The sequence below is a fragment of the Micropterus salmoides genome, unplaced genomic scaffold (genome assembly GCF_014851395.1).
Source record: "Micropterus salmoides isolate LMB-PRFRI ecotype aquatic unplaced genomic scaffold, ASM1485139v1 Ms_hic_scaffold_14, whole genome shotgun sequence".
NCBI lineage: Eukaryota > Metazoa > Chordata > Actinopteri > Centrarchiformes > Centrarchidae > Micropterus > Micropterus salmoides.
Genome location: NW_024040485.1, coordinates 6,286,085 through 6,312,167, shown reverse-complemented (window position 1 = coordinate 6,312,167; position 26,083 = coordinate 6,286,085). Strand labels below are relative to the sequence as shown.

At 40.1% G+C, this 26,083-nt stretch overlaps 1 long non-coding RNA gene across 1 annotated transcript; it reads left to right on the top strand.

Annotated features, from left to right (window-relative positions):
• Nucleotides 1–21,466: 21,466 nt before the first annotated feature.
• On the top strand, nt 21,467–22,603 carry LOC119903033. The gene is made up of 2 exons (XR_005444399.1): nt 21,467–21,945; nt 22,039–22,603. It is a non-coding gene; the product is annotated as an uncharacterized LOC119903033 (long non-coding RNA).
• Nucleotides 22,604–26,083: the final 3,480 nt, after the last annotated feature.

Here is a 26,083-nt window from a genome sequence, read left to right as displayed (position 1 = left end):
TTTCTAATCAAACATTTGTTCAGTTTTGAAGATTTGGAGTTTGAAGTTTTACAAAGGCTTTAGTTAATGAAACACCTCCCATGTGTTTTAATCTGCAGACTTTTGCAAATCGGACTGTTTGAAGATGGAAGTTGTGTTCACTGCAGTGAGAGGGCTGCCTCATAACTCTCGTTCTGATGACCTTATTTTCTCTAAACTATAATTCAGAGGTCTTGAGTTAAGCGGCTTTTGATCTAAATTGTGTTATTAATCAGCCGCCAGAGGAGAGGAACCACTAACGACCTTTATAATGAGAGGGCTGGAGTCAACATGCTTCTTCTTCTCTCCTCCCCACCTCCTGTCGTGCACTCTTCCCCAGTCGCTGCTCTTTTGTCCTATCTAGTCCTCATATCCTCCCTTTTCTTTTTCTTCTCTGACCATTTTTAACCTTCCTTCTTTCTTTCATTATTTCCCCTCACTGGCTTACCTCTCCCAATTTATTTTGCAATATGGCTGAAAGGTTGCTGTTAAACAGTGCTCCTTCAGGTGCAGGTGCACAGGGCAGACCATCTTCACTGTTCCTCTGCTCATATCTTCATGCCATTACTGCCGGTTTCTGCATGTCACCTGCTGAAAAGTTTGTAAACAGTTTGTTTCCTGATCTTCCACCACTGTGAAAAAGGTTTTTCCTAGGTTTATGCACTGAAACAATGTGGTTACGTTTAGGGAAACATCAAGGTCTTTGTGGCTCTATAACAGTGTCACAGTCCTTTGCTTCCTTTTGCTGCAGACAGACAGAGGTCTTTGGCACTTGAACAAAACTATCTTTAGCGTCGAATGCTGTTTCTCAAACAACACAGTCTCACTCCCTATTCGTCAAATGTCTGACGCATGGTCAAGGCCCTTTGTCGTCGCTTTTTAAAGACTTGGGTAGCCCTTTTGCATCAATTATTGACGTTTAGGGATCCACAGTCAAGTTAGTAACGCTTAGCAACAATAAATATGCAATATCCGGTTACACTTTCAAGATAAAACGTAACGTTTTGATACATTGCCATGTTGAAACGCGCATAATTAAAGTCGTGAAACGTTGCAGTTTCGTTAGGTTTAGGCACAGAAAGTACTTGGTTGGGTTTAGGCAACAAAACTACTTGGTTAAGGTTAGGAAAAGATCATGGTTTGGGTTAAAATAGCTATGTATGTCAATTAAGACTTAAGTTAACTAACATTAATGTCAATTTACCTCACTCGCCTAAATAAAAACATTTAATGTTTTGTTTCGCACGGGACACAAACCCTGTTCTCCTGCTTCAAGGTCCGGGTTCTGGCCCTCTATCCACCCCAATCACCTCCTTACTTCGTCTTTTCTCTTAAATATCATACTTGCCTTTACCATCAAAAACTGACACAACAGGGCTTCCCTCAATACGTCGAACTATGACGTCAAAGGGATCCCTAGTGCGTCACAAACTGACGATTATGGCTCTTGACCAAGCGTCCATATGTGACGACTTGGGAGTGAGAACGGGTTGCTCAAACTGTCCCTGTTTGTAATGGCCATTTCAAGGTGACTTTATAAGTTAAAATAAATTGTTTAATTGAGATGTCTGTTTCCGTACAACCCATGATGTTTCTTTTTTGCATACATAGGTCAAATTATAAAAGAGGTTTTAAGGCCTATAGCAGTGTAACTAAGGACTCACCTGAGCCAGCTCTAACTATAAGCTTTATCAAAGGGGAAAGTTTTAAGCCTTCTCTTAAATGGGGAGATGTTGTTTGCCTCCTGAACCCAAACTGGAACCTAGATTCACAGGAGAGGAGCTTTCTTACTTTGAGAGCGCGCACACACGAGGTGCAGACAAGTCCATCCAAATTAAAACTTGCTAACTGCTTTATTCACCAAACGTTTCCAATTGTCTTGCCTTCATCATGGTGTTGCCTCAGACTGTTTCTGGTTTCCTTATAAACGGGGCTGGACTGGGATCAGTCGGACACCCCTCACCAATACACCATCCTTTCATACAAGTGTACCTACTGTAATATTCCCCCAAACCAGCTGAGTGGTATGTGCCGTGGATAAGCGTACCAGTACCAGCAAATGAATGAGTGTACTCATTCGGGCAGAGGTGGCCATGGAGTATACAATTCATACTCAAGTACAAGTAGCCTACTAGTCATTTTCACCAGAAGCAGACTTAAAAACTTAAAACGAGAGGTGATCAAGACTTTGGTGTAGCTGCTACTAACCTGTGGAACAACCTACCAGTCCATATCAGAACTGCCCCAACTCTCGAACGCTTCAAATCACTGTTAAAAACATCTCTTTTCTGTGGCATTTCCATCAAGTTAAGTCAGTTATTATCCCAGGCGATTTTAATATTACTATATACTGTATGCCGTAATGTTTTATTGCTGTACTTTTACTGTGTGATTACGGTTGTATTTTTAACCTGTAAAGCATCTTGGTCAGCCTTGGATGTTTTAAGCGTGCTATATAAATAAAATTGATATTGATATTGATATTCACGGGAGCGTGGGATTAGCCAACGCAATGCTGACAAAATAACCTCATTTTAGCCAGTAGGACAGTTAGCCAAAGTTAAGACTGCTTTAGGAAACTATGCTAGCTACAAAAACAATGTCAAATAGCTTATGCAGCGCTGTATGACAGTGAGTGATCACCAGCAGTAGGTGACAATCTCATTTTATGATAGCGTTATGATCATGTTCTAATCATTGACCTTAAGTCAATAATTAGAACAAGTAATCATCTTCATTGTCACTACAGCATGGCACACACCCTAAGAGCGTCACTTTGTGTCAAAAGTGGTGGGGAAATTTAAGGGCTGAGATTAGGGGTGTGATGAAACACTTAGCCCATGAGACGTGACATAGCACAAAATTGGGGTCATGAGAACAAGACAAGAAAAAATATTTATTGATGAAATATACGATTGTGGGGTCTGAGGGTCCGGCCCCAGAAGATTTTGAGCATTGAACACTTAATTTCCTCCATTCTGGAGAAGGGGAAGCACACAATTCAGGTGGCAGGTGACAATTCAGAAATAAAAAAATATAATAAAATATACTGCAGTATTCAGTAGCTTATTATTTTGTTTGCTTAAGTTACTTTTTTGGACAACACAGATGTTTCTTCTATATTTACATTGTATTGCAGGCTTATTGTGCAAATAAACCTTTCTCATAGCATTTTCATTTGTTAATTAACATTTCTTGGTGCAAGTTTTGTGAACATTTTTGACAAAAAGTGTTGGGGACATGTCCACAGTGTAAATGACTACTATGACCCTAGATCCATGCTTGTTCCCTAAAGGTCCCAGGTACAGCTACTCCATGCTTACCGCTTCACCTCCACTCTCCTCCTGCTCTCTCTCTCCCTTGGCCCTGTCACTTGGTCACTCTGCTCTGCTGTCACACGCCTCCTCCTCTGCCTGGCAGTGGCCACGGCTCTCCTTTACTCCTTCAAGTGCCTGTTCCTGCACTACGTTAGGTACTGCAGCAGATGTTGAAGCTACTACAGCACCGGTAGCAAACATATCGGTGATTTACGCGTATTTGGCGGAAGCCGTCTGAAGAATGAGATGTGCTACTTGGTAGTTCTTTGCATGCCTTTTGGTTAGGGCAGTGTTTCCCAACCCTCTCCTGGAGGCACACTAGTCCTGCATGTTTTAGATCTGTCCCTGCTCCCACACAGCTGATTTAACAGCTTTAGCAGTTCATAACGAGATGATAATTTGAATCAGCTGTGTGGGAGCAGGGAGAGATCTAAAACATGCAGGACTAGTGTGCCTCCAGGAGAGGGTTGGGAAACACTGGGTTAGGGTTAGACGTTAGCAATTTGCATTAAAGCCGGCAACGCAAGCAACAGAGGGCAGAGGGGGAGGCCAGCAAGAGATGTGATTGGGCCAGCCCAGTGTCAGTATAAAAAATTACCCAGTGGGTCGCTGTCCCTGCTTTATGGTCTGATCGTTATTTAGCCTATATAAATAAATCATTTACGTTACACCAGCCCCAAAGGTTTGTCAGCCCTGCTTCTAAACACATGTATCAATATATCACCATAGATACCATGTAGGCCTAAACAAACATCGGCATCTTTTTCTTCAAAGTCTCATTTTCCTTAGTTTATATAAAAAAAAATATAAGAAAACAACGTAAATACAGAGTATTTCTAGCTTGGGATGAAGGCAAGATAGATAGAAAGTTTTGGTACTAAAGCAGTGTGTACTGGAAAAATAGTGACCTGGGTTAATATGAGCTAGCTATTTAACACAACTCTTTTGTTAACTTTATGTTTTAGAAGAAACGTGGTTCATCAACATCAATGCAGCCACCATTAAAAGAGTAGCCTGCTCTCTTTTTTTTTCTTTTTTTTAAACTTAGATTAAAGCTAACAAGTCCCAGGAAAAAATTCTGCATCCTCTCCAACTGATGAAGCATGTACACATGAAAAGTTCTACATTTATATATGTACTGGATGTGTCTGGTTTTCTCATGTAACCTGTGATGAATCCCATTATGATGTAGGCAGCTAATGATGTGCTAACTCTTGGCCCAGCATAGCATTAACTAATTAGCCTAGGCAAGTTAGCAGCTTACCAGACAAACACATGAACATAATGAAGCCCTTACTCTTTTGGTGTTGTATATTGGTTGAGGAAAGGAGATAAAAAAAAGCCTGCACGCCTGCTCCTAATTCACCCATTAAGCCTGGACCAAAATAGCAGCCACTCTGTTGCTTTTTGCTGAGTCAGGGTATCAGCTGTAAGCTGCCCTTTGACCTGATTTAAGACTGTTTTAGCCTCACCTGTCTTTAGCTGCTTTATTTTGTTTTTGTAGGTATTCTGTGTGGCAAATTAAATAATTATCCTGGAAATGTATGTCTCTTGCTTGACCCATTCAAATACAGTGGACAGAGGGTTTTGATGTGTGTGTGTGTGTGTGTGTGTGTGTGTGTGTAATGTTCATCTAATTTGACCAAGCACAAACCACAAACGTTTCAATTTCATGTTTAAAACAGATTTTTGGAAGTCACAGTCGCAACAAGAGAATAACCCAGTCCTAAATAACAATGTCAGATGTACCTGACGTACATACTGAAGAGAAAGTTGAGATTTTTTATAGAATATGGTCCCCTTTTTCTTAGTTAACACTAGGGCCAGATATGCAGTGATGCCACCACCAGTACCACTCCAAGAGGGCTTATACCTTGTACCACAACTAGCATACTATGGCTGTGAATTGGGAGAAAGAATAGGATGAAGACTGAGTTATATAGTTCTGTTTTAAATTAGCTCAATTAGTTGTTGGTAGGTATGTGTGTACATGTATTTATGAGGTGTGTGTGTATGTATGCGTATATAATTTCCATGTATAAGAATCTCTACTTGTACAAATTCATTGAGGATTCAAAAGATATATATCCCAGTTTATTTATTATTATGATCTGCTTTACTTGTTGTACTTAATGTTGTGTTTGATAAGTGCAAGATTTAGGTTTTGCTTATTTCTTTTTCCCCCTTTGAGAGTGTTGATTGTTGAGAGGGGGAGGAAAGGGATTTCCTGACTGTTGTTGTTGATTTAAGATGACCAAAAAGCCAATAAAACAAAGAATTGAAAAAAAACAATGTCAGATGTATCTCACAGTGCTTATTACGTTCTGAATTTAGCTGTAGTGTATGCATAAAAGACTTACCAAGTGTTCTTCTTAGCTGTTGTTTGAACAGGTGACTTTGCAGTTGTATGTGTGACGGAGAACATTCTTGTCTCTGCTTTAATAACTGGATTTTGTTACTAGGTTCCCATTTGATCAGCTAAAAAAATACAGTAAACATGGGACTAAAACTGCTTTAAAACAAGTTAAAACACTGTGTGGAATCAGTTTTCTCAGTATTTAACATCACAAAAGGGAAATAAAACTGACTTTAGGCAAAAGATCAAATCAAGCAATATACAAACATATTAATTAATAATGTATTTTTGGGTTAGTTCAGAGAGAAGGAGACAACATGTTGTGGTGGCAGCCCGGCTGACGGTGAGTGTCCTGTTTATTTCTCCTTTTTCCTTGTGATTCTGTTTTTCCCTTGTGTTTTGGCCTGCCTGTCTCTGTCTCTCTGCTCCTGAGCCCTGCTGACGATCCACACCTGCACCTCGTCAGCCACCTCCTCTGCCAGCAATCAACTCCATCCCTGCCAGTATTTCAACCCCGGTTCTCCACACAATTGCAGCTTGATCGTCGTTGCTCCAAACCTGGTGCCACTTCCTCACACACCCTTGAGTAACCTGCATCATCTCTGTTTCCCTGTTCTTAGTTTTGCCTGTGTCTAACCCTGTCTGTCTGCCTTTCCCCAGGTTCACTCACCCTCGTCCTCTGTCGAGTCAGCTGGGCTCGGCCACCTGCCCTCTCCCCTCGGACTTCCCCCACGGTGTCCTCCCGGCTCTCCCTCGTGCCTCGCCTGTCAGCCTGCCACCACGCTCCTTCCCCCCCTCGGCCCTCTCGTCTGGACTTCCCCTGCCTTGCCAGCTCCTCGGTCCCTCACGCCCGCATCCCACGGTGTCCATCTCTCCTCCATCTCCAGCCCCTCCCCTCCCCTTTTTCCCTCAATAAATCAGCTAAAATACCAGAGTGTTTCGTTTGGGTCAGTTCTGTCTGAAACCGTAACACAACAGGCAACACAGATTAAAATCTCTTAACAGGAAACGAAGGATAAAATTAAACTTTGTTGATCTTCAGCAATGAAATTAGATTTTAGTTATTTCTAGGTTGAAATGGCCACACTTCGCCTGGAACATGATAGTATCTCCCTGTCAGGTGCCAAGCTAGTACAACCAAACATCCAGCGGACAGTCAAAGAAAAGAGCAGATCTGAGCCTGCGGTTACAGACACCAAACAGGATTCAAAACAGATTCAAGTCCCAGTTTTTACATTTGGACACCACTTACAATGAGGAAGAAAAACTCCACAAAGACAGTACAGAGATTGAAGCTGGGGAGGGCCTGTGGGTTTTTATTCTTTTTCATGTTGAGGAAACTCATCTTTTAATGTCTTATTTGTTTTAGGGACCATTTGGGGTGAAAATCAGGACAGTGTCTATCGAGTTTATGGGTCATTAGTTTCACTGGATACAACGGAAAGTTTGATGATGGAACTGGGTGAAAAGGGATACTAGAAATTATTACAATTCATCCTGAGAGGAACACGAATGTCTGTCTGCACGAAATTTCAAGGGAATCCATCTAATAATTGATGAGATGGACTGACAGACCGGCATTGGACTGAAATGAACAAATCAACCATCCCCATTCAAAGTAATTTCATATCCTCAACACATGCAGTTTTATTTTTAGGAGTCACACTCACCTGATAACAGAAAACCCTGAAATAGAAGAAAAGATTCTGGGTATGTCAGAGTAAAGCCAGGTGAGCCCGAAATAATCTCCAAATAATTTTTGAGAGTGAGCATGTTTTCTCTTTAATTATCTACTGCGAGGAAAACAAAACGTCAATCATGTGGAGATTAAAGATGGGACAAAGAACTGTGAACAAAACACGATTCATCACATAAGCTCTCTCACATACACACTCACCAGCTCCACCATCCAGGGCTTTAATCATGCTAATCCTGCTGGAGATTTAGTCCTGAATGTTTGCTTCCTGTTTGTGTGTTTGTCTGGCACAGAGTGAGAGCATCTGTTTGGAGAGGGCCTCGTACCTTTGGCTGATACAGTCTCTGATGTACCCAATCGTTGTTGAGATATTTCAGTCCAGAACAAAGTGGTGGAACAATCTCTGTCCTGAGTGCCATGCTAGTAAAACATACATTAGGGAGGGATGATCATGTTTGCCTGCCATTAGTGAATTCATCACCTGTGTAGAAACATGATGATAAACAACACCCAATCATATTCATACAGGTGTGCGAGGTGGTTTCTATCACCTAACTTCACTTTTACACCACTGATACTTTCATGCCAAAGTTGTTTGCTGTTTCTGCTCCCTCCAGCATCCCAACTTCCTCTGATTTTGTTGATCTGAAGATCTGGTGTTCATGCACTGCATGTATTTAAGGTGGAATATTTCTCCTAGCAGAATCGTCATCATTCTTTGAGAGCCCTCTCAGGAGCTGAACCTTTTTTTTTTCCACCAAACCTTGCATTAAATAAAGGAAAGGTCTCTGACGGAAGTGTTTAATTCAGATTTGAAACTCCAGCACTTCATGTTTTATTTAAGGTTAGCACTTTTTGGAAGTGAAGAAAGAAGAAATAGTAATGTATTTATTTTATCATTTATCCGACCTCACTGTTCATCCTATCTGCTCAGACACTTAAACTGGAGTTTAGCCAAGGATGCCCATGTACACTGACAAGCCCCAGTCACTGAACAAGTCTGACTCTCATTGGATAGAATCACCTCCTGTGGTGGCTGCTGTGATGAAATGACCTTGGACTTATTTGAAGCAAATCCAGTTGACGCTTGTGAGGATTTTTGTTTTTATCAGCATCCAGCTGCAGCAGATAGAGACTCCTCAGAGAGCCAGACATCCACAGTTGTTACACATTTGTTTGGAGCTTTTCTCTTAAAGTGAAAAGCTGCTGGTTTATTATTTACTATCTAAGTAACAGAGTTGCTTCATTAACTGCCAATTAGTCTCCCTAATGACATCATTATCTGGTTAACAAGTAATGAGAGGCAGGTGTGTTTGCAGTAGCAGTCTTTGGGTAAAAGCTCAGTTGCTTTCTGTGCTGCTGAAGTATAATGAAGCAGTTTGATGTCTGTTTGTTACCTTTTCACTCACAATACCCCAGGAGTGAGAGTAAGTGATTAACACTTCATTAATAGTTTACCCCCTTTTAATGCTTTTTAGTTCAATTATCATAGGCAAAAGTTCAAAACTAATAAGTATTATCTCCAAAAAAAAAGCAAAACCCATGCAAAACAATACCGAGAGCACTGTTTATTACAGAGTATTACACTTGCGTACAGTTGAGGGACTTGCAAAAGACTTGAACAGATTTGTTTCTTGACTCAGATCTTTAAATGAGACAGTCTGTACTGTTATTTGCAAGCAAGCTGATCGGATTTGTGTGTCCAGACTCCACCAACCTGCATGGGTTGCCTTGATAACAACATAAGTGTCAATAACTACGTTCTAGGGGTGTGACGATACACTTAGCTCATGAGACGATGCACGATATTGGGGTCACGAGAACAAGACAATATTTAACACTATTTTTCAGAAATCTTCATTGATGAAGTACAGTATCTGACTAATAGTCTTTAATTCGACTGAAAGTCACAAAATGCAAAACTGCGTGTGCATTTTGAAATGTTGCTTACGTATTGTTTGTGTCTTGTCTCTCACTCTGTTGCAATTTATTGTTTCCACCGGGTACACAAACTGCTGCCACGCAAACGATTAAAAAACTGGCAGGGACATCTTCAATACCAATTCACCATCACACTCCGTCACGCTGATATCATGAGACAGCTTTTCACCTCTACGAGAAATATTGTCGCGTTTTAATATTGTGAGATTTGGACACGCATCTACTGCGTACCCTGGTGACGCAGCTTGCCAGCCTTAGTCCCTTATATGTGTCAATCTCTGTTGGGTCCTACATTTCCTGTAAAGCTACAATAGCATCTTTGCATTAAACCCTCCCTGCCTGGTTAACACCTACATTATTCTCTCCAGTTTCTAACACAGGCTTTCTGTTATAAATCTGTAGTCTCCAATCCCAATACCAATTTAGTTGGTGTTTGACACATTTCATGATTTTGTAATTCTGCTGATGCAAACGCAGACTGTGCAAAGATAATGTGGCTTCTTTGGAGCTCTGTCAGTTCTGAAGGTGCTGATTTCCACGGCTCTTTAAAAGCTGACAAATGCTTCTAATTGGCAATCAACCTGATAAGAGCCCTCATCATTTTAGAGTTTGTCCTTTAAGACACGGTCACTTTACATTTCCCCACACTCGCACCTTTCACATTTCTGAGGCGGGGAAATAAATGAATATTGATCAGAGTGATTGCAGACTTATCACAGGGTATGAGAGAGACGGTACAGTTTACATAGTGTGATGAACACTAGAATAATAACTCTACCACCGGGTGGTGATGGCGCATAGATGAGATGCTTGCCTTTGGCGTGGGAGGCTGGGGTTTGATTCCCACTGTGAGACATTCACCATTGTGTCCCTGAGCAAGACATTTAACCCCTTGTTGCTCCAGAGGCGTGCGACCTCTGACATGTACAGCAATTGTAAGTCGCTTTGGATAAAAGTATCAGCTAAATGAATAAAAATGTAATAACTGCATCTCCAAACATACTACATCAAAGTTTCTATTGGCCGACCGAGCACATCCACCCAATCAAAGCTGAACAAAGGTGAACTCTGACCTGCGAATAGCCAGCTTAAATTCATCCATTGTGCATATTTACAATACTTACCATACCTTTTTAGAGAGACTTCTTTTGGTTATGTCAACCCATCAGCTCCTGCAACACGATTCCTTGCAATTTCCCACCTTCTAGATTGTGAACCTCTGAAACTCCACAGATGTCAGATATCTGTTTTGTAACTTTTACCAAAATATCTGAATATCCTGCGTATTTTTACCATGTTCAGCAAAGGTTTATTAGTTGCCAATATTTATCCCCAATCACAATGTTAATTGGGTTGTTATTATTAGCACTGGATTGGCATCTTTGATCACACCGGCTTTCACTCAGCCTTGACCTGGTCGGTGGTTAATTTTCAACCTGTTTCAGGTCACAGAGAGCCTTCAGTCAGTCCCCTGAAAGGATTACTTTACTTTAACGGCTGCGTCACAAAGCAGCTCCATATTGAGCCTAAATTTTTACACACATTATATATTTTAGCTTTATAGCTTTCGAGTGTTGGAGAAGGGGAGAAAATTAATTATAGCTGCAGACTGTGTGTCTTCCTTCAGATTAGATTTCAAATAAGTTTATATGTGTCACTTAATTGAAACAAAATTATTGAGGGAACACCAAAATTATAAATTATAAATTGTATGACCCTATTTGTTCAATAACACAATCCAATATAAACAACAACAACAAAGGGACAAAGCAGAGAACAGTGATGTTTAACACCATTCACAACACATTGTGAACATGATGCTCTTTTAGTGCCCGAGGATACACTTTGGTTGTCCGCCTTTTTTTTAATGCTTTTAATTTGTATAATAAATGTATTATGCTGTATCACTTTAAACTGCCTTTGGGTGTGTGGCTCATTGGTTATCATTTGCCACAAGTTTAGATGTATAGTATTTTTATTAATGTAAAATAACATTTTTACCCATGAGTAAAACATGAGTTTTATGAATTCTTTGGTGAACATGGAACTAGTTAACAGTTAATCTTACTTGTTTCCTTCTGTTTTTACATACTACTACTCTTGTTTACATTTTAATGTCACTGAGCTGACCTTTATTTTAGAAACTTCATTTCATTGTGTGATTATCCACTTTTTAAGGTCTCTTTTGACATAATTTCTCCACTAATTCTTACTCTGCCTCAGACTTTCAGACAGTCCCTAAGAGTAATTCTTCATTTTCGTTCTAAAAACACCAAGTTATCAAACAGCTCTGTCCCCTGCACTATGCCTGAGTAAACTGAACAGAAACTTATTTAGTGAGGAGGATTTTCCTTTAAAACCACTGATTAAAGCATGTTGGATTAAAGCTGGCTGAATGCACAAAGAACTGAAGAGGAGACTGTGAAGATGTTTTGGTTTAGTGTTGGAAATTTCTGGTTAGTTAACATTTTAATTATTAACTTTGTAAGTTTATTAAGCTTCAAGCAAATACATGAAGCCAGTGGATTAATTATTTGTCATTTAAATCAGAATTGGAGATGCTTAAACATGGCCCTTGACCAAAACATCTCACACACTAATTTCGGGGAAATTAATTGTAAGCCTATTGTCCTTACACAAGTATAATATAAAATTGACACATACAAACTTAGATTTTTAAAATATTTCAGATTTGAATTATTAGGTATTCTTCTATACTGCATTCTCCAAATGCGCATTGAACATGCTATTAGCTTGATATTCTCTCAAGATTTTTTCTCCCATTTAAAAGTAGTTATAGTCCTGACATTTTCATTGTGTTGAAGACAATTTTGTCCTCATATGTATTTTCCTTGAGAAATTTAAGACACTGCTCTTCAGTTCGATGACACTCGAGGAAATGATGCATCTTACCACCTGATTGAAGTGTTTTCAAGGACTAATTGGCCCCAGGAGCGCTACTCGTTAATGTTGAGGCATGGATTCATGCTGCTTCTTGATTGGCCGAGACAGAGACTGCATTATTCATAGGCAAGAAGGTCAACTTTTACTCAAGCCTGCATTAACTGATTTTTTTGGCCACTTTGGTAAACTCTGAAATATAATCACCTTCTAAAGTTGATATTGCGAACATGTTAGCAAATAGTTGCAGACACCTAAGCATTCATTGGGGATTGGGATTGTGTTTGTGCCCACGTGGTCAATGTAAATCCAGCATTTGCTCTCTTTTTTAGCACAGTTTGGTTCTCCATTAAGTCCTGAGTGAAACATCTGGTTCATAAGCTGCTAAATGCTCCACTATGTCACCAGTCGCTAACTTTGTCTGTTTGGCGCTGGACCGGTAGAGTAGAGTGGGTTTATTAAAGCTTTTCTACTGAAAACATCGTCCTGCCGTGGCTGGAAGCAATGCTAATGTCAAAGCATTGAGAGAGCAAACCACACAGCTCCATAGAGCTGAGGGGAAGAGCAGGGTCAGGTGGTAATCCGCTGTGTTCATCACTATGCAAGATCCTTTCAAATAGCACTCTCTAATACTTTTTCCTCTTCCACCAACAGGAAAGATGGTACTCACATGCTGTGTCATTTAGTTTGACAGTTAACAGATAAAGTTCCACCTTTGCATCCATCATGACCCTTAGTGTTAAAACTTTCAGTGACTGGAGAACAAACTGTCACAGAAAAGTGTTTGACGGGGCCGCAGACAGCAGGGAAACAGACACCGAAGTCCTGTGAAGCTCAACTAGTCGAGCGTCTCCTCCACAGTCAGTGGTTTCATTTCCACTGGGACCATCTAACTCAGAGTCCATGCACTCAGTACTGTGAGCTGCTGCAGATAAGAGCATCCAGCTAGCAGCATGTACATATGATGACACTGAGGTGTTGATATCTGTCTGCTGCTTCTGCCTTCTCTTCACATTCTGCGTCACCTTGTTGTTGCAAAGACAAAGAAGAAAAACCACCAAAAAACCCTTCTGGCTGCCTGGTTGAGCCAGCGCTTACTGTCTGACAGCCTCCTGATAGAATCCAGTGGAGACCAGACTCTTCCAAAGGTTTATCAGCAGCCAACAGCAGCGCAATTACACCACAATCTACAATGCAAAGCATTACTGGAAACAGCTCAGTATGACTGCATGTCTCTCTCTCAGCATCTCTGCTTCTCCTTTCATTGTTGTCCTTCAGCATCCCAGCATTATTCTCAGCTCCACAGTTAAACCTGTTAACTTTCATTACACGGAGCAAAAGGATTCCCCCACTTTAATTCACACTGCTGTGATTTCCCGGACTGTTGTGTTGGTCTGGCAGGTTTCAGTTAGGCAGCGATTAGTGATGGAAACATGAAGAAAACATCTCCTTTTCCTTCCAAAGCAGTTTAACACACACAAACATCTCCGCTTTCTGACAACACGCCTCCTCCATCTTCAGCAACAGGTTTCAGGTTAGATTTCGGATGAGTAGCTGTGGGTAACAGAAGACTTCTCTGTCCTACACCACGAGGTTTGAGATTCTGGCAGATGGAGGATGGAGGAGAGAGAAGAAGAAACAGTTTCCCCCAGAGGCTCAAAGTGCCAGAGAGAGCAGCTATTCTGTAAATGACTTCAGAAATCAAAGCGTGTGATGTTTTCCAGCGGAACTATGACTGGAGAAGTGGAACTTGTTGGGAGTAATCAGGCAAGACGGCAAAGCTCGAAGCCGATACGGTGGACAAACTTAACTGAGCATGTAAAATCACAACATGGCGTTTTGTTCGACAGTGTCCCCGCATAGCAGGAAGCTCACTGATCTAACTTTTTGATTTGCAGGATTTATTTAATGATTTCAGATGGCAGTTTAGCTGCTCCCAGCATCTCAAAGAAAACTGACAAAAACAAAACAACAATTCAGCTTTGAAGACCCAAGTTCAGGAGGACGTTTTTCTCCTCGTGTTATTTTGTGCAGTGAATACATTTACTAGAGACAGTGTGCAGCAGAAGAGTGGCGACAAATCCCTGAGCTGCTTCTTGATGCTATATGTTAATCTGCTCTTTTATTTGCCCTTGACGGAGACAGCTGCACCCTCAGGCATGTTGGAGAAACATAAGCATTGCTCTGATATTGTGCCTTCTAGCACTGTTCTGTGTCACACCTACAGCCAGCAGACATTTATGAGCTCTGTCAAACAACAGAATAACACGGGGCTGTAGAAGCTCTCATTGATAGTTTCTGTGGATAAGAGTGTTTGCCATGACTTTGAAATATAACTGGAAATGTATTTTAAAAAAATGTACAAAGATATTCAACCCTAATACCTACATAGCTACAGAGTGGGGAGGTGCAGCTGCTTGTTGTCTGTGAAAAGCTTGTAATGCCAGTATGTGACTCCCTAATAGTTTTCTAGCTTATGAAACCTTCTTAGTGCCATCACGAAGCACAGCTCTTTTTTTTTCTTTGTGCATGAAAAACAAGCAGTCACACACAGTATGTCTGTATTTGTGGTCAGCAATTAAAATACATCATGTTAACATTTTGGCCAGGATAACACCGCAGCAAGAGAAGTCTTCATGTTCTCAGCTCTGTTCTCTCTTACTGATTGTTTTCTATGCCACCAAACCTCTGCAGAGAAATCCAAATTCCAAAACAAACATGCTGGATCTCTACGTGAATTCTTCAATCTTGTACAGAGTTATATGATGAAACATTAATTAGTTACATCATGCAGAATTCATGCAGAATGAAAATTTAATATATATGATTTATTCCGTTGTCAGATATATTTGATTCTGTGTTCTTGTTCTTGAAGGGAGAGAATGAGGCAATTAGTACTGAGAAGCAGCACTGCATGCATATCAGGGTCACATGGCGTGATAGTGGATTTAGGCAACTGGAGAGTTTGAATTGATTCTCATGCTGTGTCTCTTTATTTTCTCAGTATTATCTTGCTGAACAGAAACAAACCTAGGAAAAACAAAACACGAAATACATGAAAAATAAAACAGTTGTGTGAAGTAAACAACTTTCTGAGATTAACAATAAATTCTTGCCCATATTTTTATTCACCAGCTACTAATAGACCCAACATAATACGTGTGATGATTGCCAAAAATAACAAAGAATGCAGGCCTTACCTGAACCCCAGTGAGCTCTGGTTGGAGGCCAGCCCGCTAAAGCCCTCTTCTTCTCTGAGCTAATCTAAAATACTTCAGGGATGAGCGTTATCATTCATTTTCCTTCACAGTGTCAGCAAGAAAATCTCTCGCCAACAGCAGTACCCAAACTTGGCATTGCCCCTCTGACAGGTTCATACTAAGTAAGATTAGATGTGATTAAATTAGATTTACTTTTATTTTCAGTAAGGGGTAGCTATGAATACACTAAGACATGTACAGAATGAATATGTGCCGCAGACAGGCAGGCAGACCCTCCATCTGGATGTTTGGCACTCACTTATTCTAACGACAAGCAACACACACAAAGGACACAAGAGTCCTCTTCTCCAGTTTGGAGTTTACTGAGGAGGCATAAGAAATTGTCGTTTTGAAAGTTTAACTCAGATTTTGCCTCAAATAATCCTTAGACGAGTGACTAAAGATAAAATAACGTTAAACTTTAACGTTTAACTTTAAAAGAAGTTAAAGAGAAACACTGAAAACATTGAAGAGGTCAATAGATATATTTCTCTCACTTTGAACTGATTTCCTGGAAAGCCTTCTGAATACAAAAGCTACTCGAAGGGTATTTATGACTCTGGGGCTCAACGACACACACACACACCAATGGAGATTCAACCAATGAATCAGAGGTCAGTGGATTTCACGGTGAAGTGAGTTCAGTTAGCAAAGACGGGAGAGCGGAGCTACGCTGAGCATTAAATTACCATTTATTAAACCATGAATTTCAAAGTCTCGGGGTCAGTTTAGTCTTTATTAATCCGTTTAGAAAATGAATATTCAAATAGGAAAATTGCATTCAAGTTACAAATGCCTATAATATCAAATTCCTTTAGAAAAAACCTTGAAGTAATGCAGATACCTTACTGCAGAGGTATTATGCTTTTGTGAGAGATTGTATATATATATGTGTGTGTGTGTGTGTGTGTGTGTGTGTGTGTGTGTGTGTTCTGGCATTGTCAATCAGTCAGTAATTTTCTATACCCGCTTATCCGTGCCGAGTCTCCGGGGGCTGGAGCAAATCCCAGCTGGCATAGGGTAAGAGGCAGGGTACACCCTGGACCAGTCGCCAGTTTATAGAATTGAATTGACTAGATATCATTGTAGTTATTCTTCATAAATGTCATGATCAGTTATCCTCATTCTCACTGCATATATGTGCAGCATATATATACATTATACTTAGTTCCATTTTTAATTTCTAATTTCTGTACTGCCTCCCAGGGCCATGCAGTGACCATTGGAAGGGCAGGTGCTCAAAGTATAAAAGGGTCACATGGAACAAGGATTTAAATAGGGCTGTTCTCAAAATATTTTTTTGATTGACTATATGTCTAATCATAAATCTAAATAAATAAACTAACCATGACAGAGCAGCATTTATCTTTCACATTAACATTTCATACCTTTCTCTGAAATCTAATAGGGCCATTTCTGCTTCACCCTTCACTTTGATGTCAAAAATATTATTTATTTTACATTAACACTGACATTTTAATATGTATTTACAGTTATTTAGTTAATATAGTAGGTTTTCTGTTGTAAACACAGTTAAAATGTAGGCTAAATCTATTCCAATACTGTTCTGATTTAAATGATCATTTAAAAAAGGGCTGATAAGTAAGTAGTACGTCGGAGGAATAAGTATCAGTATCAACGGTGGTATTACCAATGGTATTATAATTATTTTAACGCACACTACATTTTTTTATTAAGCTACTGTAATAGCTCCTGGTTCAAGTGAAAGGTTTTTAGTCAAATTACAGAAAAAATACCAGACCTCGCAACATCTGTGAAACTTTTCTCCCTCAAACAGCAAGAACGAAGTGAACAGAGCACCTTTGTTTAACTGTGTATAGAAGTAATGTTAACTGTCGGCACACTGTTAGCCGGCAGCTAACGTTACTTCTACAGGCGACGCACAGCAATGTACACAACTACTGTGCTGCTCTCTTTGCGTCTTGCTAGCAAAATAAATCAAACAACCCACAACAAGCACATTGAGGTAAACCCCTCTTACCAGAATCGCAGGTGTCGGCAGTGCTGCTGAATAACTAACGGTGTCTGAACGGGAGGGCTCAGGTGAAAGGTCATTTTCTTTACTGCAAAATTATTATTCATTAATTTTACTAATAGTTTGATTGGGCCCTTACAAATTTTAAAATAAATAACTAGACTAAATTTTTCATTGGCAAAAGGGCACTTTGGGCATCAAAGTGCAAAACGGCAGGAGCTCAAGCACCCATTGCACCCCCCTCTGCACGTGTCTGCTGCCTCCAGGGAATAGCCTTATGCTGGCACTGACAAAAACTTTCTCCTTCTCCTGCCTATACTCTTTAACATTTTACCAAACTATATGTCAGCCAATAAATGGAAGCATATACAACCTTAAATGTGGAAACAGGTAGGTGAGGCGACAGAGTTTCCTGAACCTTTGCTAATGCTGCATTCATGTCATAATGGAGTTACAATATTAACTAGTACTATATAATATTAACATTGTAAATATTGTTCATGCTGCTGTTACAGTGGTACTTTCAACTGGGAAACTTGTGCTTTGTGAAACTACAACATCTGTCCTTTAGGGAGGGACCTTCTGCCCTTTTCAATTAAGGTGAAAGAGATTGTTGATTTATGGAATTTATCTGATAATTAAAAATACAGAATAACTCTGCACAGCAGTAGTCAGGCCCACCATTGGGAATTATGGACAGGGGGACAATTTTTTTTAACTGGGCCCCTCATTGACACCCACTTAAGCACCACCTCCACCCACCCTTAGTTCTAATACAAACACAGGCAATTTCAAAGAAGCTCTTGGTCATTAGCCTTATAGGGACACAGATGGAGTCCCTCACAACCATTTCCAAATTCAGTGTTGTAGACTCATTCAGGCCATGCTCGCATACATATTCAATTACTCAATCTGATTATAAAGCACAAAAGGTCAATACAGTTTTTTTTAATCTTTCAAATTACACTGTGACAGTTATGTTCCTCCTTTTTACTTAAAACAAGACAAGAAGAGAAAATGCCCTAATAATAATTTAATAACATTTATTAAAGGTTAAGCAAGCTAAAGCTTTGCTACACGGTGCTTCTTAATAGTTTTTTTGGCCTGAAATTTGGCCATTGCCTCCCCTTTTTTTCTTTTTTTTTGTCATTGTGTTTTGGCTTCTCTTTTCTTGGGCCCCAGACAGGCTGCAGTGTTTGCTTGTTGCGGCTCCTGCACATCTGAATGGCCAAATGTTTCGACCATATTATCTTCACAATAACAGTGGGTAAGTATGAAATATGTTTTATTCATAATAATTTATCCATTTATTTTTCATGTAAATCCATCTTAAAAGAATTGTTATTCAAATAAGACAGTAAGTAAAGTGTCAACCATAGACCTTTGTATGGGCCCCCCCCCCCTAAAGTTGACCCTCTTCTCACCTGTTAGCCTGTAGCCATGCAGAACAACATGCAGCAAAGTCCTCTCAGCTGGACTCAAACCAGGGATGGTGCAGGGCAACTCAACTCCTTGGTCACCATGATACCAAATAATAATACTAATGCTAAAGTTTATGAAAAGCAAATAAACATGGATGCCTTATATTGCCTTTAGATCATCAGTGAAGGTAACTACACTTAAATGCACAATTTTACCCTGTAGCTTAACCCTTACTTCTTTTAGTGTGCAAATTACATCGTTAATCTTTAAGACTTGCACCTTGCGTTTGGGTGGCATAAACACTAATAATAATAATCACTCTATGGGAATCTTACGCATCATTACCCTCCATCCTGCATGATGTAAATGCCACATAAGCGCTTTAAACAGACAGAACAGAGGACACATGGCAGATTTATGCTGTATCTGTCCTCCCATGTTGCTATGTACCCGTACCATGGAGTAGTTGGAGCCACACTGTGCTGTGTGCAGGCAGATCTAAGTATCAGATATTCCCTTTTTCATTTGATGAGGCTTCTGGGTGAGTGAGCTGCAACGCAGTGTGGACATGCAGAGTGTTGACATGCAGCTCACTGTGGGGCGCGTAATCATCATGCAGATCTGGTAGCAGGAGTCAGCAGAGAAGCCTGTCGGGCTGTAAGTGTGTGCGAGTTTTAATGATTAAGGAGAGTATGATTACCATGCAGAACTGGTAGTAAGAGTCAAAGAAGAGGTCTTGAGTTCCTGTGTGGGGACGGGAACACACACATGGCCTGGGAATTGTGTGTGTAGGATTATATGTGCTCATTCTCTGAGGACATTTTACACTCGGCCGCTTAATGATATCTAAACAAATGTGGAGATTTTACATTTCATGGAAGCAGACAGACAGGCGACCGACTTCATTAGAAGAAAACTATTAACATTCACGAGGAGATGAGGTTAATAATGACTTTGTGTGACTTGATGAGACTGAACCTTCACGGTTGGAGGGACGAGAAGTAATGACATGAGGAGAATACCTGCAAGAAATCTGACGTACATTAGCCTGTATCACACTAAGCGAATCAGAGTGGGAGTCATTTCTCACAATATGAAATTTTAAACAAGTGTGTTCAAGGGTTTTCAAATGCTATATTCCTGTTTAAAGTCGTCACCAAAACCAGCTGAAGAGGTAATTAAAGGTCGTTTCTAATGTCGTTAGATTTTACTCTGTGCAGAACTAATGTGGATTTCTATAAGACACACACTGATAACCTACCCTACTGCAGTGTTCCCCTTTCTTGTTTAAACATAATTGAACAACTGATATGGCAATGTGTTATTCATATTCTGTATTGCTATATTATTCTTTAAAAATGCTTCATTCCGACCATTACATTTCAAACACATTGTTTCCTACGCAGCTACAATCAGTACAAAAAAAGGTCCCACATGATGAACAGAAAAGATTCAGTTCCCCCCCATGTTGAGAAATAGAATCTGTTATAGATAAGATAGATAAATGCAATATAACCCCACGGTTACCTGACTAAAGGTTAGTAAAAATCTAAAATAATTAAAACAAAATTGGTTTTCAAGAGGAAGGGGGACAAATCCTGACTATGGTCCTGTTGTGTGATTTTTTCCACGAACACTGCAATTGGTGCTGAACAGTCTTATCAGATTGTATATAAGTGATTGTCCCAAAATGAGATCCTCCATTTTGAAAAACACATGGCTGATCTTATTTCGAAATGATTCCGTTCTCACTAAAATGGTAATCAGTTGTTTACACAAATATGAAAAGCAATTTCAGAACTTCCGGGGAAGATGAGGGTGATTACAGGACAAACAGCCAAGCCATGGATGCAACCAAAGTTATTTTCTTATAAATCCCCGCGTCTTATTCTGCTCCTTCATTCGTCAGCATCTCCTCTACCCTAAATCCCTATCTGTCTGCTGCTCGTACACACTTCAAATAATACAAAACAACTGTGGTGAAGAGTGAAAGGTAGACAGGGTGAGGTGTCTCTGTGTCCTATGAGCACTAGATCCCCTTTACCATCCAGGTCTTACTTTTCTAGTATTCATCATTTCTTTAGTGATCAATTTTTAATGATTTTGCAATCAAAAACAGACAACAGAGACAGCTGGAGCAAGAGGAAAAAGTCACATAACAAGAACCCTCACAGGTCAGTTTATCGAGACAACAGTGTTTCAATAGCCTTGATTTTAGGAGTGTCTTGAGATGAAAAGAGGAAAGGAGAAAAGAAAAAGGAAACTTCTATTAGTTAAAATAACTTGAAATGATGAATCCTCTCATTCCGTGTTTCGATGTTTGGCTGCAGTGTAAGCAAATGCACAGAGCAGCCGCTCATATCTATGGGGCTGATAACCACTGATAACGCTCATTCAATCGAGTGATAACATATTTAGTGCTGAAATCATTTCCAGGACTTGGCAGTTATTATCTGAATATAAATGTATTATGGTACAAAGTAACTAAAATTGTGCAATAAATGTGGATTGTAAGTTGTTTTTGGTTCTATTCAATTTGCAGCTGCTGTTATTCAGAATGACTTTTAATGGATGACAACAGTTTCATTATCTTCCTCAAGGACATTTTAGCAGTCTGGAGGAAGGGGTGGAAACCATGGTCTTTTGTTTATGCCACAGACATTGTAACCACGGAGTCAATCTGTCATCCTTTCCCTGTCTTGTGTTTTGTTTCACGTACCTGGCCAGGTTTTCCGCTGTACATACGCTCTCCTCTATTATAGCGTAACAATAGCCCGGGGGCTAGATTCCAGTTTCTGTTGTCCTGATGGAGTGGACAGCAGCACAGCTTGTGTTTATCATTTCCAATGCAGCCAGCCACTGAGCAGATATTAGCCTGGCCTTATCAGCAGGAGCCACAAAGAGCTGAGGGTGAAGTGGAGCGGATGCTGAGAGAACAGCTCCTCTGGGAATCAACTAATGATTGTCCCCGCTGATGGAGCCTGACGCTGGGCCTGAGGTGCCTCCACAACAACATCTCTGTAGAGGACAGCAACCATGTAATTTCAATGTTAACATAATAATCTTCTCATCATATAAAGCCGGAGTACACAGAACTGGTGACATTCAAACTCTATTTGCTTATAATTCAGGGTGGAAGAACATTGGTGGATTGAAAATGAAGCTGGCTTCAAGGTCTCCAAATCAGATTGGCTGGGATAGATCAGAGTTGCAGACATGAAAGATTTTTCATGATTATTTAAGGTAGTTATTTTCTTTTGGATTGTTTATCAGGTAAAGGCATTGTATATGATGCAAGATAAAACTTTCAGTGATGTTGGTTGCCAATGTAAACACCATTGCATATTGTAGTATAGCATCAGCACTGATCACTGATGTGATTGCAAAGAGTAACAACATTGTATGCTTGTGTAGAATAGAGCCATACTATTCAGCAACCCTCTGCTTATTTCCATGGCAAGGAACCCACCCAATCTCACCTGATCTTACTTACTCCTAATCAATGGTCTATTTTATAAGCTCCACCCATTTCCTTTGTTCTGGCTGGCAGCAATACAAACCACATGTGAGGGCCCTCTGTCTCTGTCATTCAGATACACATCTATGGTTGTGCGTGATAAAAAAACCATAACCGTCAAGCCTCATCATCTCCTGTTGCTCATGTGTGAATAGTGGCAATAAATGGCTTAAACGGAACCTTTTGTCCCTTCTGCATTCTTATCGATGTACCATGGTGATGTTCAAACTCCTGTGAACCAAATACAGAAAGATTTTACAAGCTTGCGTTGTAGAATAATTAAATTTCCATGTTGTTGGAGTTGTCAAAGTTCTAAAGAAATGGGTAATACCCAACAAGAAAAATAGGAAATCTGGAATCATTGTATCCAAAGGAGAGCCTTCGAAAACCCAGCTCAATGTGTTTAACTTAAATTTAAAGGTACCCTGTGGGGATTTTGACCACTAGCAATGCCATAGCAGATTGTTTTTATGCCAGTTTTGCTTGTTCTCCTGCATGTGCTTGTTAGTCAATACCCATTACTGCCAATGGTTTCAAAGTATTCCACGACTGACTCAAGTCGCACTTAAGGTACACACACAGTGACTTCAGACTTGACTTGAGACTCGTCCTCAAAAGCCTTTAGACTTGACTCGGACTCGAGGTGCAGGACTCGTGAACAATGTTTATTTTTGACAATGACTGTTGAATGAGCGTTTGTTTGCTTGCTAAACTTGTCGTAGTCCATTACCATAATCATTTACGTCCCACTGTCTGCCATCACGTTAATTATTAACGTTGGCTGCAAAGAGGTTACAGGTCTATTGTTGATCATGCAACGTTTTATTTAGTTAATTTTACACTGGTTTAAGAGTTGTTGTCGCAGTGTACATTACATGGTTGTGAGTGTAAGTGAAAAACAGGTTACAGTTACAGAATTCCGTATAGCTGTGCAGAGTTCTAAGCATAGACTGTTTATAAGAAGTGGACAATGTCACGTCACCTGTTGGTTTGTGGCCTGACGTTTTGAAGCCCTAAGTTTGGCCGATAGGCCGCTGCCATGTTGATTTTTTGCAACCAGCGGCACTGGACGTGACCATGTTTGGACAAGATGGTGGCGCTAACAGCCGTGTGTAGAGCTAGCTAGCTTGCTTAGCTAGGTGCATCTGTAATTTACGTTAACTGTCATTTTAACAGGGCTGAAAATTTATCTAGCAAACACCAATCTTAAAATTAAATGTACTCACCAGAGAAAGTGAACAGCCAACTCCTAATAAGCTTTTTCAACGGCGCTGGTTAAATTAACACAGTGCCGTGGGTACAAGTCACTCTAACCTGATTGTCAGGTCGCCATGGTAACAACCTGTCAATCACAGATAATCCAGCCCTGAAGCATACTTTGCTTTATAGTCTATTTACCTCTAAATGGGACCATAATGTACTAAATCAACATCATGTTGTATTGAAGAAGACATGAAACTAGCAATTGAGACCATAAACTCATTAGGAAAGTGTTTACTGGGGTAATTATTTAGCTGAGAAGTAGGGTCATTGGAACTGAACTTCTTTGTTCAACCAGAAGAGTCGCCCCCTGCTGGCTGTTCAATAGAATGCAGGTTTAAGGGACTTCCGCATGTCATGATCCTGTCTGTGTGTCTTGTTTGGGAGTCTGAGTTTAGTTCCATGTCCTTAGTTCATGTTTTGGTATTCATTCCTGGTCCTTGTTTGTATTATTGTGATTTGGTCTCCTGTGTACTCTGTGTTCTCGTTTAGGTTCTGGTTCTTGGTAACTTGTGTGTGTTTCTGTCTTCTTGGTTATTCACTCTGCCCCACGTCTGCTTGTCTAGTGTTCTCTCTGTTTCCCCCTGCTTGTCTCTCTGTCTCTGCCTCGTTAGCCCTGATCCCGCTCACCTGTGTTGCTCCCGCCCCTCTCGTTAGTCCCTGTGTATATGTATGCCTGCTTGTCTCTCCAGTCTTTGTCACGTCCTTGCGTCTATGTTGAGTGTTCTGTGTGGTGTTCTGTTCCCTGGATTTCTGGTTTGTTCCCCCATTTTGGATTACTCTGTCTTTGTGTTGGATTTGCCTTCTTCTGGATTACCTTTGTTTCGACCCTTGCTCCGAGCTTCCACGTAAGCCTGTTTAGTTATTTGAATAAACTTTATTTTGAACTGCATCCTCCTCTTGCCTCGCCATTGTCTGCATTTGGGTCCTCACCTCAGTCTGCACGCAGCACCCCGATCCGTGACACCGCATTGGATTCAGGTCTCAGACCAGAAGCTTCCCGCTTGTTTCTCAGCAGCCTGGTTTGAATGCAAGAGGTGATGCAACACTCATGATAACCACGAGAGACTTGGACTCTAGACAAAAATAATAATAATAATAATCTAGACAATAGGACCATATCCCACCTGGTTAGACTAAATATAATTTGGACCTGGCCTGGGTAGGCCTCAGTTACTAGCAAACAAGAGGACGTTGAAAGACCTCAAGCGAATAGTCAAAGTTTGACACCCTCAGTGTTAGCCATTGACATGCCGTCAAAATGTCAGAGCTTAAATGACTGCTGCCTTGCATTGACAAAGTGCAGTCCATTTATTAAGTGAATGTAATGTGTTTTACATTACATTTTTTGTCAAACTGCAATCTAATGTATTGTCTAAAATACTTCAAATATAAGCGTTCTAACATATCTAAATTTTGAAATATGAATATGTCACATGTGACACCTGCAGGTACCACTTCCATCAACACTTCCAGATGTGGGAAGTAGGTAATGGCTTCTTTGTGTTAATATGAAGCTCCATGTTTAACCCACTTTGACCACTGCTTTACATCTGAGCTGCAAAAAGACATTACATCTGTAATTTATTCTGAATTTCTTATCTAGAGTGACAAAGTCCAAAATTGACTGATCTGTGAAGGTTTGTTTTGCAAGCAGGGTGTAAACCTATAATAGATCAAGATGTATCACAGTTTTTGTAAAGCTCTGCCAACGTTACAATCAAATTTAGTGTCTGAAATATAACTGTTTTTAAAATATAGTCATATAGTCAATCAATTATTAATTCGGGTAATCCAGCTACTTTTGTAGTAAAACATGAAATTTCACTTGTTCATCACTTTAGTTTAGTCTTCAGAATAAAGACTCAACAAGCACAGATGATTCAGCATTGTGGAAGGTCAACACACAAAATTTAATATCTTTGAAATATTTCAGCTTCTTCACATTTCTGTGGATTATGCAGAGATTGTAGTGGAGGCAAAACTCTGAGACCAGAAACCTGGACAAATAAAACCAAAATCTATCTGCATAATACTAATAGAAGTAAGTGAGACAATGTGTTCTTTTGGCCCACCTGTGTAAAATGGATTATTCTTTTCTGAAGTAGGATGCTTAAGCCGCTTCTTCTGAAGCTGCTTCCTCCAGTTGTGTTCGATTATTCTGTCACTCCTCAGTGGCGTGCTGAGAGAGTGTGTTAATAAATGTTGTAATGATTCATTTCACTGCTCCCACTGTAACAATACCTCTACACCTGCAGCGAAGACAATTAAAATTCAGGTATAAAGTCATGTCTAATGACAACAATCCCCCCAGCTGGTGTTTGTGAGGAAAACATCAAATCTGGCGTGCGTTGTCGTTTTTTTCCTGACATGAAAAAGAGTCTGATCTTCTGAACCAG